At 38.8% G+C, this 18,852-nt stretch overlaps 1 long non-coding RNA gene across 1 annotated transcript; it reads left to right on the top strand.

Annotated features, from left to right (window-relative positions):
• Window positions 1-320: 320 nt before the first annotated feature.
• Window positions 321-10,149, top strand: LOC134738879 (uncharacterized). Its single transcript, XR_010125086.1, has 3 exons — window positions 321-422; window positions 1,866-1,994; window positions 9,469-10,149. It is a non-coding gene; the product is annotated as an uncharacterized LOC134738879 (long non-coding RNA).
• Window positions 10,150-18,852: the final 8,703 nt, after the last annotated feature.

The raw sequence follows: 18,852 nt of genomic DNA, 5'->3' as shown, positions 1-18,852 counted from the left end.
TGTAAATCTTAAGGTACTCTACAAATAACTCAAGAGTTTTTGTCTCACTGTGACCCAAGCATATGCATGCATTCAGAAGTCTAATTACAAGTTAGCTATAAATATATCTTACCAGAAAATTACCATGTTGTTAATATCAAAAATTGGAATCTAAATTATGTTCAGAACCAATTTGCGGTGACAATTATATATAAGCCAACTTTTGGATAAGCCATTAACAGCTACTTATTTTGGAGAATGCTGGATAGTGGTGACCACAGATGCTGTCTGTTGGGTGATGTATTTTTCCTTAAATATTTTTGTATTTGCACTGTTATAGTGTTGCTTCCTCGAGGCCCTGGTGTGTTAAGTTTTCTATGCTTCGGAGTACGGGCATGTCTTACATATGGCTGTCTTCTGGATATGTTACACCATCTATTGTGGTAAGATTAAGTGAATGAAAGTTGAACATATTTTGTTAAGTCCCTGAGGAAATTAATGAAATAAGTTAATAAAGAAATACATGTTTGAAATTTGAGTTTACTTCAGAGAAGTAATTTGAGTTTACTTCAGAGAAATTAAAAATTGTGTCAGGTAAGCCAGGCCAGGCGATGTGTCTTAAGGGTGTCTGTAATATGCCCAAAGCCAGTGTCATCTTGCAAAGAGTAAGAGATCAGGATATATGCTGTAAAGTTACTTTTTTTTTTTTTTCCAAAAAAGTGAATGCTCTGCCTTAAAATGAGAGTGTGTGTGCATGTTTGGTCTTCTTGTGACAATAAGTGCTGAAAACAGGGTAGTCACTAGTGTCAGTTTCTCATTGATTTTGCTTCTCTTCTTAATCAGCTCTAAATGTAGATGTGGTGAACATGGTGCTCTGTGTGTTCTGAAGCTTGCTTTGTGCCTTGTTACTCTGATCTGCACTGGAGAGTGGATAGTGTGTGGTCATGTGTTTGTTTTGTGTTATGCTAAGAAAAAAGGAGTAGTATCAGTGTATTGGGGAAGTAAAGTGGTTAACGCTGGTCAAATTCCTATGTTTAGAGATTATTATTTATTATATTTAAAGTAAATGGAATTTTGTAAGGGCTCATTTGCCCAATTTGTCTCTAGGAAGTCTGATAGTAGCTAGGGCTGTCTCTTGTGCCTCTTCAGAAAACTAAATAAACAGAAATCGGTCCTAAACACCAGAAACTACAACATGCTCATATTACAAGTGAATCTGTCCAGAGAACTTTTAAATAAGTTTAACCTACAGCATTCAAGTTGCAGACAAACTTTGGTGAAAAGCATTTCTTAGCCAGATTTGCCTGTATTTGCATTAAATCAGATAAACCAGAAGTATTTCTGTCTCTCTTCTACCTGTGCTAGACCTATTAATCCATACAAATCCAGTCTGACAAGTCAACAATTTCTTGGTTGTTACTGTACATGTGGTTTATAAAGAAAAGGGAAGATGGAGCCACCATTTTGAACAGGCATAGTCTCCAGGCAGCCCCTTTTCCTACTGGCATAGCGTGGAGGTTGTAAGACAATACATTCAAGCTTATGTATAAGGCATTTGAGGTTGAAGCATGGAAAAATACTGAGACACTGTGTGTATGTTGTTTGTGCATGAGACTGTAATTCCTTGCCCCTGAAAACAGGACAAGGAACAGAATGTGTGATAAAGAGTGCTTTTAGATGTTATAAACAAGGCCATATGTGCCTCATGACCTGAACCCAAATAGCCACCTGGTGGATGTTTCTTGTTTGTCTAAATTGTAGTTCAACAAGCCTTCTCAATAAATACTTGGCGGATGAATCTTAAAGCAACACTCCACTGGAGGAGCTGCTCCCTTCCCCGTGCAGCTGTAATTGTCTGAATACTTATTTCTTGGCATTCACTGCAGAGCAAGCTGCAAGTGGTGACTCGGACGTGATCAAGTGGTGACTCGGACGTGATCAAGTGGTGACTCCAACGTGATTGCCTTGAAGTTATGCATGGAGTAGGATGGCTCACCAATCTTCAGGGACTACCGGTAAGGGACAGTCCCGACCCATTTTCAGGAGGACAGGACCGACGCCTATAATACCAGGGGTCGGGTTACCATGGATCAGGAGTTGTCCAAAGAGCAGAAAGTATTTTTTAAAACGGTGCAACAATTACTTAAGGTTATTCAGTGCACCATAGAGTCTGAAGCTTTACATAAGCTTATTTTTTTAATTCGGCAGGAATGCCCTTTGTTTCCCTGATCAAGGAACATTAGACTTAAGAGTTATGGGAGCAGGCAGATTGCTGCCTGAAAAGAGGATTTGGGCAGGGCCATTTTACTAATGTTACCGTTTTGATCACCTGGAGTCTGGCATGCTCTGTGTTGTACCCTCTTTATATGCCAGATCGTGGTGAGTCAGATTGCCCATTTTCTTCACCTGAAGGGAATTCGGAAAATTTAAAGGAAAAGGGAACACGGAAAGCAAAACAACAGGGAGGGGTTCCTCCCCCACTTCACTCCCTTCAGTAGGGCATAAAGAAGACATTTTTTCTAGTGATGATGAGGTCGGACTGGAGCCTTTTCCTCTCCCAACAGAAGAGCCATTGCCCTCTTTTCCTCCACCCTTCACACGACCTGCATCTGTTGGCCCCATTCAGGCAATAGCACCTCCCATCCCCCTTGAGTAGATTGGAGGCTGTCCAAGGGACTGTTCTTGGATAAGACCTCTAGGCAGTGAACATTTATATGACCGGATGGCCGTGTCCCCTCAAAAAACTTCCCTACTAGAAGGATGCCTCCAGGAGGGACTGAGGAAGGAAGATCCTGAGGTGCTTTTTAGTGCATTCCCTGTCATTGTTCAAAATAATAGGAAACGGCATGAGTGCTTGCCTTTTATTGTCTTTAAGGAGTTAAAAAGAAGTATCCGCAAAAATGGTGTACATTCACCCTTTACACAGGGGATGGTTGAGGCTCTGGGAAATGGTTATGAGATGGCTGTGCATGACTGGAAAACTCTGGGAAAAGTTTTGGCTTCAGCTGCTGAATATACTGTGTGGTGGAGAGAGTACAGTGATCTAGCTATGTAGCAATCCTTGCAAAATTTGGATAATATCCTGATACAGCTTGATATATATGCTATTGGAGACAGGGCCTTTTGCTTCAGCTCAGGCTCAGGCTCAGGTGGATGGCCATCTATTTCCTCAATGCTCACAGCTAGCGATACAGGCATGGAAGAGGATACCCATGGGACAATTACAGGGTTCCTTTGTGATGGTTAAACAGGGTGCCACAGAAACATATGTTGAATTTATCAACAAATTGCAGGCTGCAATTGAAAGACAGGTACCTCATCCTGAAGTCGCCAAACTTCTTATGTTGCAATTGGCTTTTGAAAATGCAATAAGGATTGTCAGGCAGCAATAACCCCAGTCTGAGCCACTGCCACTGAAATCGGTGTGTTTATCAAAACGTGCCAGAATGTAGGCACTACAACTTATCTGGCTCAGACTTTTGCTGCAATGATGACTGGGGCCACATGTTATAATTGTGGCCAATCTGGGCATATGGCCAAAGAATGACAACAGAAGGGAGTCCCAAAGAAATCAAAAGCCCCTAAAATACCCTCTCAAGAATGCCTGCAATTCGGCAAAGGTAAGCACTGAGCTAATCAGTGAAAATCAAAATTTGATAAGGATGAAACACATTATCGGAAAACGGGAAGAGGGGCAAGACCTCCAGCACCCAGAAAAATCCATGGAGGAACACCAATTCCCAGACTTGGGGAATGACTTTCCCCTCCGAGTCAGGACCAGAAATAGCATCCATAACATCTCTTCAGCCACCTCTGGCAGCGCAGGGCTAGACCTCACAGTCATAACAGATATGGTGCTTAAAGAGCAAGATGGGGTCCAGCTGATTTCTACTGGAATCTATGGCCCATTACCCAGAGGAACATTTGGATTGTCAGAAGTACACTTAAAGGAATTCAAATTTTCCCTAGAGTCATAAGATTCAGACTATTTAGCAGAAATTATTATGGCACAGGTGTCAGGGGTTCACGCCATCTCTAAAGGGACTTGCCTTGCTCAGATTATTCTTATTCTTTACCTTCAAGGTAATGTTCAACAGACCTGTGGGGCCTCAGGATTCGGCCACTCAGGCATGAAGGTTTTTTGGAGTACTCGTGTCATGTCATAGACCATACTTAGAAGTAACAATTAATGGAGTTATGTTTATGAGAATTATTGACATGGGGGCTGATCAAACTATAATAGCTAAAAGACAGTGGCCTTCAGATTGGGCCTCTCCTGCCTGACGTTCTGTCATGGGTGTTGGAGGGTATCAACAGCCATTAAAAAGTAGGCATATTCTTCCACTTTTGGGCCCAGAAGGCAAGGTCACCCATGTTCAGCCCTTTATCTTAAGAGATTCCATTTTCTCTGTGGGAATGAGATGGCCTAGAACAGTGGGGCTTAAACCTCTCTGTCCTGCTGCCTTTTTGGTAGGGGCCACTGCTCCTTTGAAAATTATCAAAACCAAGTGGAAAACTACTAGCCCGCTATGGGTGGAGAAGTGGCCCATTAAGAAGGAAAAATTGAAACACATCCAATGTCTCATACAAGAACAACTGGACACTGGCCACATTGAGCCTACTACTAGTCCCTGGAACACTCCTATTTTACCATTCTAAAAAGGTCAGGAAAGTGGAGGTTATTGCATGACCTCTGTGCTATTAATGCTGTAATGTTTCCTGTGGGGCCTTTGCAACCAGGATTACCTTCTCCGGTTATGATCCCCAAAGACTGGCCTCTTATTTTAATTGACCTAAAGGATTGTTGTTTTTTTTTTTTTTTACCATACCCTCGCATCCCGAGGATCGAGAAAATTTTGCTTTTATTGTTTCCACTTACAATACTCTGCAACCAGTTTAATGTTACCAAAGGACAGTTCTACCCCAAGGGATCATGAATAGCTCTAGTATATGTCAGCTTTACGTACATGAAGCCTTACTTCCTGTGCATCAATCCTTCCCCTAGGCAAAACTTTTCCACTATATGGATATTTTGATAGCTGCTCAGCATCAGTCATTACTGCATCAACTTCATGCAATGGTAGTACAGCATATGTCACAATATGGTCTCATTATTGCACAAGAAAAAGTCCAGCTGATGGCTCTGTGGCTCTATATACTGTGTGGCTCTTATCTACTACCCTAAGGCCACAACTTACAAAATTAATTCTTCCACAGCACTTAACCCTTAATACATGATATTGAGTCCTAGGAAAGATTAGTTGGATACGATCCTATTTAGGCATTCCTACAAATTACTTTAATCTTTTTGACACCCGGAAAGGTGACTCTGCTTTAAATTCACTGCAAGACCTCTCTTGGCTAGCACAGGCTGAGCTTAATGCTGTGGAGCAAGCCTTGACCCAAAGGTGCGTATTGGGTTTAGATCCTGACAGACCTATAGATCTTTTGACCTTTAATACCCCTCAAAGCCCTACAGGAATGCTTGGGCAAGTTGGAACAAATGTTTCTCCTTTGGAGTGGCTTTACCTGTCTTGTAACCCCCTCCCTAAACACATATAAAAGATTGCAGATTTAATAGCTTCTCATAAAGGGATGCCGACATTGCATCCAATTGTCAGGATATGACCCTGCTGCTCTTTTCTTACCTTTAAGCAAGGAACAATTTCATACTCTCTTAGCCTGTGATCTTGATTGGCCAGTTGCAATGATCAACTTTATTGGTAACATTAGTTTCCATTTACCAGCCTCTAAGCTCCTGAACTTTTTACAAACTGTGCCTGTTAAATTTGCATGTATTGTTGTCTCTGAGCCCTTGCTTCACGCCACTACTGTCTTTACAGATGGTTCAAGAAAAATAGGAAAGTCAGCTACAGTGTGGCAAGATGCCATGCAAAATTGGCAGCACAAAATCCAGGAATATTTCAAAACTACTCAACAGGCTGAGTTAGGTGCCCTAATATTGGTCTTACAAACTTTTCCTCACCAAGACATGAATATAATTAGTGATTCCACTTATGTGGTGTATAGTATTACTCATTTAGATCTCACACATCTAAAAGGCATTACTAATAAACCCCTACTAACGCTGTTTCTCACAACACAGGAGCTCCTTTGTCCCCATTGTCACCCTTTTTATATCACACATATTCGCTCTCATTCTGGGCTACCTGGTCCCTTGTCAGCGGAATACTCGAGCTGATGCTCTGGTACAAACACAGATGAGGTTTGCAGACTCTCCTGTATTTTTGTGAGCTCAAGCTGATCATTCCTTTTTTCATCAGAATGCTCGCAGTCTTTTTGTTTTTGTTTTTGTTTTTGTTTTGAGATGGAGTTTCACTCTTGTTGCCCAGGCTGGAGTGCAATGATGCGATCTCGGCTCACTGCAACCTCCGCCTTCCAGGTTCAAGTGATTCCCCTGTCTCAGCCTCCTGAGTAGCTGCGATTACAGGCTCATGCCATCATGCCCAGCTAATTTTTGTATTTTTAATAGAGACAGGGTTTCATTATATTGGTCAGGCTGGTCTCAAACTCCTGACCTCAGGTGATCCACCCACTTCGGCTTCCCAAAGTGTTGGGATAACAGGTGTGAGCCACTGTGCCTGGCCTGCTCACAGTCTTAAACAACAGTTTCATTTAACTCTTGATCAAGCTTGCATGATTATTAAAACTCGTCCTGATTGCCAACAGCATTCTCTCCCTTTTTTCATTGGGACTTGGTGCCAACCCACGAGGTCTGGTACCTAATGCTACCTGGCAAACTGGTATTACTCAGCATCCACCTTTTGGATGCTTTAAATTTCTCCATGTTACTGTGGACACTTATATGGGCCTCATATATGTGACTCCATGGACTGGAGAAGAAACTAAAGATGCAATTGCTTATCTTTTTGAATCTATTATGACCTTAGGTCCTCCACAGACTATTAAAACTGATAATGGTCCTTGTTATCTTAGCACTAGCTTTTTATATGCATTGCAACTTTGGCACATACAACACAAAACTGATAGTTCTTATAACTCAACCTGTCAGGCCATTGTTGAACAAGCTCATCAAACCCTTAAAGTATATCTTAATAAATGAAAAGGGGGGAATATGGGAGCTCTCTCCTCAAGAACGAGCAAAAATCTTATTTACTCATAATTTTTTGAATATTGGACAAGATGGCTAGATGGCTATTGGTCATAGGATGAAGCTGTTTGAGGTCACAAAATGAAAGGTGTTAATTTGAGACATTTGTACAGGGAATTGGGAGGGACTTTATGAGGCACTGCAATGGAGTCGAGGTGCGGTTTGTATTTCATGAACTACAGGACTAGAGTGAATCCCCATAAAATGAGTGAAGCCATATTATGAGTTAGAGACCACTGAAAAAGCCCCTCCTGATGATGAAGGACCTGTCGTTGGAGAATCGGCCAAAACTGACAGTGATGACTTGGAAGGCACCTGACATTACCTAGGGGCAGCTAAAGAAACTGGACCAACAGGGAACTATCTGGCTTGCGTCTATGGGAGCCCCTGCAGCTGCAGAGAACCAGTTTCTTAAGTATCTGACGGTAATTGGGGAAGCTTCTGAGAAAGTAAGACAGACATGGATGTTGGGGTGGCTGGTAATTCTTGTTCTTTGCCGACTGGGCTTAGCTCAAGAACATGTTTATTGGAGTCATGTTCTGAATCCCTCGATTTTCAATATTATATGGTGGGATGCTGACCCGCCTTTGTCATCTAATAATAGTTCTTGGATGGGAGGTCGATGGATGCCCCTGTCTTACTCCCTAACTGAAAATTTGGGATGGATTAAACTTAAAGACTCCTTGATTTTATTGTCTAGCAATCCTTCTCCATTTCTCTACATTGGCACATAAGTATATTACTCTCATTCCTCAGGAGTATCTTTACTATGAGTCCAAAAGGGATGCTAAGCCTGCAAATTTGACTTTTATTTCTGCTGTTACCAGTAATCTTACTGAGGTTTCTAATGAAATTATACAAATGCCTGATCTTCCTATATGCCATCTGAGAAAAGACTGGCGATATAAGTTTGAGGCTGTCCAGTGGTCCCCGTGCAGACAACCTGTGCCACGTCAAGGACCTCTGTTTGATAATGGCACCTTACTTGATTGGGGACCCCATGGATATCTCATGTTTGCAAATCAGACTATTGGATTTGGGAGTCCATCCAATAGTTCCATCACCTGGTCAGAGTATGGGATTTCAGGATGAATATTACAATCAAAAGGGGAACAAGTTTTAAGCCCTGCTCATACCCAAATTTGGAAACTAGTCTTCCCTTTTTTGAATGGGTTCTTTTGTAATAAGTGATTACATTTATAGCGGTGACAACTACACCCTCTCCTTGCACAACAATGTTACTGATACAGTCCTGATTTGTGCTACACACTCCTATATACTTTTGTTTGGGCAGGATATTCCTAACATAGAACAGAATCAATCCTTTTATAGTATTACTGTCTCTTCCAGTAGTTGATATGCTACATGCTTATCTCATCAAAACATTACACAATTATAAACTATGTCACTTTTTTTTTTTTTTTTGAGACAGAGTCTCACTCTGCCACATGGGCTGGAGTGCAGTGGTGTGATCTCAGCTTACTGCAACCTCTGCCTCCCAGGTTCAAGTGATTCTCCTGCCTCAGCCTCCCAAGTAGCTGGGATTACAGGCATGCGCCACCACACCCAACTAGTTTTTGTATTTCTAGTAGAGACAGGGTTTCACCATGTTGGTCATTGTGGTCTCAAACTCCTTACCTTGTGATCTGCCCGCCTCAGCCTCCCAAAGTGCTGGGATTACAGGTGTGAGCCACCACACCCGGCCCTATGTCATTATTTTAAAATGGCGGTCAGGATTGTGGCTCCCTGTATATCTAACCCAGAACTGGAAAGGGGATTCTATGTCGCAGTTATTTCAAAAAGCATTATCTCATACTCGAAAAAAAAAAATTTCTGGCCACTCTAATTGCCTTTTTAGTTTCAGCTATTATACTAACTGCTGCTACTGCAGCTATCTCTTTGACGGAATCTATTCATACAGCCTCACTGGTGAACCACATGGTATACAATGTAACCCATGAATTTCAAGAACAAGTAAATACTAATAAAAATATTTTATCTCACCTAGAGGCCCTTGAAGCTGCCACTGAATGGCTAGGGGATCCACAGCAGGCATTCATTACTTGTCAAAATTTACACTGTGATTAGCAATATAATTCCATCTATGTCACACTTATGCCATATAATAGCTCCCAATATACCTGGGAGAGAGTGAAGGCACACCTACATGGGGCTTACCGTGACCACCTGTCTGCTCAAGTTTCTACTCGTTAATGCGAATTAAATAAACAGGGTACAAACAAATACCCTTCAGTTATTACAAGACTTTCAGTGGCTGAACCCAAATACTTGGTTGTCTGGGCTAAACATACACATTTGGGTGATGGCCACTGTTTATTCTTTTATGCATCTTTTAGGCATCTGCAAATGGCTCTGTGCTGCCACTCAACCAACTACGACCAGGGAAGAATGATAGAAGATTACTTTGCATTGGATAATCAGCACATTCTAAGAATTAAAGAAGGGGGAAATGTGGCGGGTGTCTGACAATACATTCAAGCTTATGTACAAGGCATTTGAGGTTGAGGCATAGAAAAATACTGAGGCACTGTGTGTATGTTGTTTGTGCATGAGACTGTAATTCCTTGACCCTGAAAACAGGACAAGGAATAGAATTTGTAATAAGGAGTGCTGAACACAGCCTCCTAAGAATGTGGTTTGAGTGCTTTTAGATGTTATAAACAAGGCCATATGTGCCTCATGACCCGACCCCAAATAGCCACCTGGTAGATGTTTCTTGTTTGTCTAAATTGTAGTTCAACTAGCCTTCCCAATAAATACTTGGCAGATGAATCTTAAAGCAGCACTCTCTTGGAGGAGCTGCTCCGCTCCCTGTTCAGCTGTAATTGTCTGAATACTTATTTCTTGGCGTTCACTGCAGAGCAAGCTGCAGCACAGCTGCCGGCATTTATTCATGCAAGCTTCCAGCTTGCTTATCTATGTCTGCAGCTCAATTTTACAGGCTGTTCTTTGTTTAAAAAACAAAACAAAAAAAAAAAACATAATTTGTGGACTTTTTATTAAAAAGAAAACTTTACCAATGACTTTTTTGCTGTATCTGCCTAAATAATTTCAACTCCTGTAACAATAATAATGTCAAAGGAAACATTTATAATGTATTTTTATGTATGAATAAGCAAGATAGCAAACTCTACGTAGTGGCTCTTTTTAATTTATTTATACAAATGTGTTGGGTACAAGTGTAATTTAGTTTCATGCATAGATTGCATAGTGGTAAAGTCAGGGCTTTTAGGGTATCCATCACTCAATGTACATTATAACTATTAAGTAATTTGTCATCATACACCCCCATCCTACCTTCTCACTCTTTTACATCAGGAGTGCTGGCCCTCAATAACTAACACAACATAGATAAATTGTTTTCTGAGACTTAGAATTAAAAATCAACCTAAGAGAAAAGATGACTCCTAAGCCAGTAAAACATTGGTTTTATATATATATATATATATTTATTTATACTCAAGAAACTTATACAGTCTTTCCTATGCACAAACCCAAAAGTAAAGCCAAATGGCTCTATGCAATAAACATCACGATAATAACGTAAAAAAAAAAAAAAAGCTTTCTCAAGTGAATGCAAATTCAATAAAATGAAGGAACTGTTTATCTAGATGTACAGAAATCAACATAAAGACACACAAAGACACAGGAAACACAGAAAAGCAAGGTTTATGACACTTTCAAAGAAACACAATAATCCTCCAGTATTCTAAGAAAAAAAATTGATTGAAATTACTTTAAAAGACCTTAAAAAGGCTTCAAAATATATATTTAAAAGAAGCTCAGAGATGTGAGAGAAACCCAAAAACCAAATCAAAAATAAATAAATAAATTTAGAGTATAAGTGGGAAATGTGCCAAGGAGATGGATATCTTTTAAAAGAAACCAAAACAAAAACTGTGAAACTGAAAAATTGAAGGAAAAAGAAAATACATTCAAAGATTCAAAAATACAATAGACTGAAACAGGCATAAAAGGAATTTCAGTCCTTTTTTTTTTTTTTTTTTTGAGACGGAGTCTCACTCTGTTGCCCAGGCTGGAGTGTAATGGTGTAATCTCTGCTCACTGCTACCTCTGCCTCCTGGGTTCAAGTAATCCTCCTGCCTCAGCCTCCTGAGTAGCCAGGATTACAGGCACCTGCCACCATGCCCAGCTAATTTTTGTATTTTTAGTAGTAATGGGGTTTCAACATGTTGGCCAGAGAGGTCTTGAACTCCTGACCTCAGCTGATCCACCCTCCTTGGCCTCCCAAAGTGCTGGGATTACAGGTGTGAGCCACCGTGCATGGCCCAATGAAACAGAGCTGAATAAAACAGAGCTCTCATAAAATGGGAGGGGACCCAAAGGGAGTTGCCATTGCCAGCTCGAATGCCTGGGTTTATATCCCGAGCACTGTCCCTCCCACTGTGCTCTCAGGCAATAGATGATTGGCTATTTCTTTACCTCCAGTTTTTGCCTAATTAGCATTTTAGTGAGCTCTCTTTACTACCTGATTGGTCGGGTGTGAGCTAAGTTGCAAGCCCGATGTTTAAAGATGGCTGCGGTCACCTTCCCAGCTAGGCTTAGGGATTCTTAGTCAGCCTAGGAAATCCAGCTAGTCCTGTCTCTCAGTCCCCCTTCTCAACAGGAAAACCCAAGTGCTGTTGGGGAGGTGGGCCAATGACCGTTCTAACTTCTTCCTGCTGAACTGGGGCATAGTAGGGGTTGTGCAGTTGAGATTTCCTCGGGAGGGGTGCCTTCAATGTCATTAACATCAGAGCATGGGCTAGCAGGCCGGTCCAGAGGTCTGTGGTAGATCTTAGTCATGGACTGCACCTGGGGCTCCATTTGAAGAACCATTTATAGCTTTACAGCTTTGATTCTGGAAGAGACAAACTTAACAAGGAGGTTAAAGATACAGGGATTGAAATGTATGGCCTACAGTGCAGGCAATTATTTCTTTGGCACACTTCACAGGCCCTGACTATCTGCTTGATAGTTTTGAAAAGGCCTGGTCCAGTAAATAATAATTTGGCCATCTGATGGGTGCTATCAATGCCTAAGTGAAAGGTTTGGTGAAGGGTTTTAAGTAATTTCCATTGGTTAGCTGCAGGCAAAAGTATTTTTCCTACTTCAGTGGCTAGCCATCCTGAAGGGAGGAAGCTGTGTCCTCATGAGGTTCCCCATTCTATTTCTTCTCCTGAGTACTGGGGCTTGGTTTCCCAGAGGGGATTAGCCCATACTAGGGGTCCTTCTATAAGCATTTCTAATGGAGGGTCCTGCCTTGCAGCTCTTTTTGCTTCAATATCCACTTGGTGGTTCCCTTCTATTTCCCTTTCCTTTCCTTTCTGATGACCCTGGCAGTGTAAGACTGCCACCAAAGAGGTTTTTATAAAAAATCTACTCAGACAAAAATAAGGAGAAAAGAATAAACAAAGACTGTGAGATGTTCGCGACTACATAAAGTGAATAAACTTAAAAATCATCAGTGTTTCTGAGAAATAAAACACATCAAAAAGTTTAGAACAACTATGTAAGAAAATAATTGATGAAAACTTCCCAACTTTACCAATAGAATTAGACATACATATACAGGAAGCTCAGCAATCACCAGCAAAATACATTGCAAAACAGACTTCATCATGGAACATGATGAATATCTAAAGTGAAAATGAAAGAAGTAATTATAAAATAAAGAAAACCACATCAGACTAAAAGCACACTTCTCAGCAGAAACTTTACTGGTTAGAAGAGAATGGGAGGGCACATTTAGAGTGTTGAAAGAAAAGTGCCAGCCAAATATTTTACAGCAAGCTAGATTAACCTTCACAAATGAAAAAGATATAAAGTCTTACCCTGAGAGATAAATGCTGGGGAAACTAATTACCACTAGACTGGGCCTACAAAAGATGTTCAAGGGATTTCTAATATTAAAAAAAAAGTTTGATATTCACCATCATTAAAACATATAAAAGTATAAAACAGGTCTTATAAAACAAAAGAGAAAAAGAAATAAATCAAATTACAACATGACAGAACTTTATTAAACCACAAAGATAGATAAAAAGAAAAAAATTAACATTATGACAGTAACAAAACCTTACATATTAATATTAACCTTGAATATAAATCAATGAAATCCTTCATTGAAATGTATAGATTTATGAAGTGAATAAGAAAAAATGATCCAACTGTATGTTGCCTACAAGAATCTCACCTTACTTGTAAGATACATGTAGATTAAAAGTAAAAGGTGGAAGATAATAACACAAACAGAAACCAAAAGCAAACTGGAATATCTATACTTACATCAAATAAATCAGACTTTAAGTAAAAAGCAGTAACAAAAAGGATAAAGGTCATCATCCAATAATAAACAAATCATTTCAGCATGTAACAATTATAAATATCTATGCACCCAACATCAAAGCACCCAGATTTTAAAAAGAAATATTATTAAACCTATAGAAAGAGACAGATAGTAATACAATAGTGGAAAAATGTAGCATTCTACTCACAGCATTAGAGAGACCATTGAGATAGAAAAGTTGGCAAATCAAAAAAGTACCCCCAAAACAACCACAGAATAAAACTACAAATTATTAGACCACAGAATAAAACTACAAATCAATAGCAATAAAAATTTCAGAAACTATAAATTTACAAAGAATTTAAACGACATACTCATAAACAGTCACTGTGTAAATGAAATAATTAACATGGCTGGCCAGGGGTGGTAACTCACACCTGTAATCCCAGAACTTTGGGAGGCTGAGGCAGGTGGATCACCTGAGGTCAGGAGTTTGAGACTAGCTTGGGCAACATGGCAAAACCCTATCTCTACCAAAAATACAAAAAAATAGCTAGATGTGGTGGTGCACACCTATGTTCCTAGCTACTCAGGAGGCTGAGATAAAAAGATTGCTTGAGCCTGGAAGGTGGAAGCTGCAGTGAGCCAAGACTGCGCCACTACATTCCAGCCTGGGTGACAGAGTAAAACCCATCTCAAAAAGAAAATTAAGATGAAAATTAAAAATTTGTGGAAAAAAAGATGGAAATAGAAACACAATATAATAAAATCTGTGAGTTACAGTAAATATAGTAATAAGAGGGCAGTTTATAGCCTAAATGCCTGCATCAAAAAAGTAGAAAGCTTACATATTAAGGAACTGGCATCACACTTCAAGGAACTAGAATATCAATAACAAAACAAATTCCAAGTTAGAAGAAAAACATAACAAAAATCAGAACAGAACCAAATGAAATAAAGACCAAAACAATAAAAATGATCAACAGAATAAAGAGTTGGTTTTTCAAAAAGACAAAATTGATAAATTACTAGCTAGATTCATCACAAACAGAAGAGAGATCTAAATAAACAAAATCAGAAATGAAAGAATAGACATTACAATGGATACAACAGTAATAAAAAAGATCACTAGAAATGATTATAAACAACTAGACACTCACACACCTGAAAACTTAGAGTAAATAAATTTATGGAAACATACAACCTCCCAAGATAGAGCCAGAAAGAAATAGAGTACCTGAACAAACCAATAATGGGTAGCATGATTGAGTCAGTAGTTAAAAATGTCTTGACAAAGAAAAGCTTAGGACTAGGAAAATGCACAGCCAAATTCTACCAAATGTATTTGAATAATAATCCTCTTGAAACTCTTCCCAAAAATGAAATTCTTCCTAAGTCACTCTGAAGTCAGACTCACCCTGATACCAGCATTAGGCAAGGACACAACAAAGAAAACTATTATTGTATTATTATTTATTATATTATTATTAAAAATAGACAAATGGGACTAAAAAGCTTTGGCACAGCAAAAAAAATAATAATAATCAACAGGGTAAATAGGCAACCTAAAGAATAAATGAACATATTTGCAAACTATGTGCCAAAATTAAACTAATATTCAGAATTTACAAGTAACTCAAACAACTCAAAAATATCATAATAATAAAGAATCCCATTGAAAAATGGGCAAATAACATTAGTAAGCATTTTTCAATAAAGACATGCAAATAGCCAACACACATATGACAAAAATGCTCAATCTCAACTATAAATAGAACTACCATTTGATTTAAAAGTCTCTTCATTGGGTATCTACTCAAAGAAAAATAGTTTATTATAAGAAAATGATACTATACTTGAATGTTTATTGCATGCTCACAATAGCAAACCATATATACAAGAAAAGCTTAATATTCAAAATATACAGGAAATTCAAAGCAAAGGCAAGTATAACAATAAAAACCCAACAGAAAAATGGTCAAAAGATTCAAAAAATATTTTGCCAGCAAATACATGCACATGACCAACAGGTATATAAAAAAAGTGGTCAATATCACCTACTAACAGTTAACCACAAATGAAAACAATAATGAGCTATCACTTAGTTAGGATTGCTAATATTAAAAACAGAAAATAGAGAAATAAGTAACCTCTGTCAATGATGTTCCTGAGGTTACTGTCAATGATGTTCCTGAGATTTCTGAAACAAATCTTAATATCACCACTGCTCTCACACATTTCAGACATGATGGGAAAACTTAAGAAATAATCTAACATGCAGTTCCTCAAAAATACTCGGAGATATTTTTATATTCCCCCGAAGCAATGGAAGAGCAGGTATATCATGCAGTACATTATAAGCCATAAAGATGAGTTTAGTTCTCACAGTACCCTCAAAGGAAAATCACTAAATAGGAAGTAGAGTCTTTAGAAATAATTTAAGGGTATGGGACAAAAATGCTCCTACTTGAGAGCTAGAGAAAAAAAAATGGCTTTTTAGGAAATCTTTCCACTGAAGCAGAGCATCCCATACCACATTTTAAGGTCTGGCATTCTTTTTGACCTTTGAACGTCTCGTCTGTGTTATCTGCTTCATTCATGCTTACCTACCTGAGTATTTGACTACTGTCTCATGACTCTTCACATTCCAGGGCTCTCTTATTTGCTCAAGGCAGGAGATCAGATCAGGGTTAGAGACAGCAAGGCCTGTTTTGTTAGAAAAAAGTAATATGACTTGCTGGGATTCTCCAGCTAGCAACCTAGTACCATGTTCAGTAGAGAAAATATTATGAAAGCTTCTACATATTTAATTTCAAAATACTGTTTTCTGATAGAACCTTTAGAATATTTAGAACATATTTTACATTTCTGCATCCATAGCTCTGCTATCCAATACTACTGAATTTAAAATTGGTCCTGGATATTGGATTTTAATATTTGGGCAACAACATTTATTGCCATTGAATTTCTAGAGATGGGGGTGAAACCCCATCTCTACTAAATATACAAAAATTTGCTGGGCGTGGTGGTGCACATTTGTAGTCCTAGCTACTCACAAGGCTGAGGCAGGATAATCGCTTGAACCTGGGAGGTGGAGGTTGCAGTGAGCCAAGATCAAGCCACTGCACTCCACCCTGGGAGACAGAGCAAGACTCCATTCCCCTCACCTTCCCCCCCAAAAAAACACCAAAGTATGCAGGCAACAAAGAGCATGATGAATGTAATTGGACATCACATTTCAATACTAACACTGAATGGAAATGGCCTAAGTGCTCCACTTAAAGGACACAGAACTGCAGAATGGATAAGAAATCACCAGCTATGTGCTGTCTTCAGGAGACTCACTTAAAATAAGGACTCAAATGAAGTGTAAAGATGGAAAAAGGCATTTCATGCAAATGGACACCAAAAGCAAGCAGGGGTAGCTATTCTTATATCAGACAAAACAAATTTTAAAGCAACAGTGGTTAAAAGAGACAAAGAGGGACATTATACAATCGTAAGTGGCCTGATCCAACAGGGAAATATCACAATCCTAAACATATATGCACCTAACACTGGAGCTCCAAAATTTATAAAACAATTACTAATAGACCTAAGAAATGAGATAGACATCAATACCGTAAGAGTGAGGGACTTCAATACTCCACTGACAGCACTAGACAGGTCATTAAGACAGAAAGTAAACAAAGAAACAATGGACTTAACTATACCCTGGAACACATGAACTTAACAGATATATACAAAACATTTAATCCTACAACCGCAGAACACACATTCTATTCAACAGCGCATGGAACTTTTTCCAAGATAGATCATATGGTAGGCCATAAAATGAGCCTCAATAAATTTAAGAAAATTGAAATTACATCAAGCACTCTCTCAGAGCACAGTGGAATAAAACTGGAAATCAACTCCCAAAGGAACTTTCAAAACCATGCAAATACATGGAAAATAAATAACCTGCTCCTGAATGAGCATTGGGTCAAAAACAAAACCAATATGGAACATAAAAATTCTTCAAACTGAATGACAATAATGACACAACTGATCAAAACCTCTGGGATACAGCTAAAGTGGTAAGAGGAAAGTTCATATCCCTAAATGCCTACATCAAAAAGTCTGAAAGAGCACAAACAGACAATCTAAGGTCCACCTCAAGGAACTAGAGAAACAAGAACAAACCAAATCCAAACCCAGCAGAAAAAAGGAAATAACAATGATCAGAACAGAACTAATTGAAATTAAAAGAAAAAAATAAAAAAGGTAAATGAAACAAAGAGCTGCTCCTTAGAAAAGATAAATAAAATTGATAGGCCATTAGCAAGATTAACCAAGAAAAGAAGAGAGAAAATCCAAATAACCTCACTGAGAAATGAAACAAGAGATATAACTGACACCACTGAAACGCAAAAAATTATTCAAGGCTACTATGAACACCTTTACACACATAAACTAGAAAACTTAGAAGAGGTGGATAAATTCCTGGAAAAATACAACCCTCCTAGCTTAAATCGGGAAGAATTAGATACCCTGAACAGACCAATAAAAAAGAGTGAAATTAAAATGGTAATTTAAAAATCACCAAGAAAAAAAAGTCCAGGACCAGATAGATTCACAGAATTCTACCAGATATTCAAAGAATTGGTACCAATCCTTTTGACACTGTTCCACAAGATAGGGAAAGAAGGAACCCTCCCTAATTCATTCTGTGAAGCCAGCATCACCCATCTACCAAAACCAGGAAAAGACAAAACCAGAAAAGAAAACTACAGATTAATATCCTTGATAAACATCGATGCTAAAATTCTTAAAAAATACTAGCTAACCAAATCCAACAACATGTCAAAAAGAATCCACCATAATGAAGTGGGTTGCATACCAGGGATGCAGGGATGGTTTAACTCACACACATCAACAAATGTGATACACCACATAAATAGAATTCAAAACAAAAATCACATGATTATTTCAATAGATGCAGAAAAACCATTGACAAAATCCAGCATCCCTTTATGATTAAAACTCTCAGCAAAGTTGGCATACAGGGTTCACAACTTCATGTAATAAAAGCTATCTATGACAAACCCACAGCCAACATAATAGTGAATGGGGAAAAGTTGAAAGCATTCCCTCTGAGAACAGAAAAAAGAAAGGATGACCATTCTCAACACTCCACTTCAACATAGTTCTGGAGTCCTACCTAGAGCAGTAAGACAAGAAATAAAGAGCATCCAAATCAGTAAACAGGAAGTCAAACTGTACCTGTTTGCTGATGATATGATCATTTACCTTGAAAACCCTGAGGACTCCTCCAGAAATCTCCTAGAACTGATAGAAGAATTCAGCAGTTTCTGGATACAAGATTAACGTACACAAATCAGTAGTTCTTTCATTTACCAACAGCAACCAAATGGAGAAATAATCAGGA

The sequence above is a fragment of the Pongo pygmaeus genome, chromosome 20 (genome assembly GCF_028885625.2).
Source record: "Pongo pygmaeus isolate AG05252 chromosome 20, NHGRI_mPonPyg2-v2.0_pri, whole genome shotgun sequence".
NCBI lineage: Eukaryota > Metazoa > Chordata > Mammalia > Primates > Hominidae > Pongo > Pongo pygmaeus.
Note: the sequence above shows the minus strand (reverse complement) of the source record. Positions and strands in the feature narration are given on the sequence as shown.